This window comes from Rhopalosiphum padi, chromosome 4, assembly GCF_020882245.1.
Source record: "Rhopalosiphum padi isolate XX-2018 chromosome 4, ASM2088224v1, whole genome shotgun sequence".
Lineage (NCBI taxonomy): Eukaryota > Metazoa > Arthropoda > Insecta > Hemiptera > Aphididae > Rhopalosiphum > Rhopalosiphum padi.
The window spans coordinates 33,776,112-33,776,519 of NC_083600.1; positions in this window are offsets into that span (position 1 = coordinate 33,776,112).

Here is a 408-nt window from a genome sequence, read left to right on the forward strand (position 1 = left end):
TGACAACGACGACTACGACGAAGATGATGATGATGATATTAATAATAAAAGTAAAATCATTGTTATGATTGTTATTAAACACGTGATACGGTAAAACGTCGTCGTCGAATCGGCGGCCGTGGGTGATTATCGTACACCTATATAATAATATTATAAAATATAATAAAAAAACGTAATACATAAAAAAGTATAATATTATTATATTATGTACGCAGACGGTGGCGGAGGCGGTGTGCGTGAAAAGAGTAGGGCCGAGGCGGTGTCCGCATCACGGCGGACAACAACTGGTCCGGCCGGTCTCGTCGCCGACGCCGCCGCCCGTCACGGCAGGTCGGCAGCGGTGGTGGCGGCGGCGGCGACAGCATTGTAATACGCGAGCGTCGCGGTCGTCGTCGGCAGCGAGCGGGA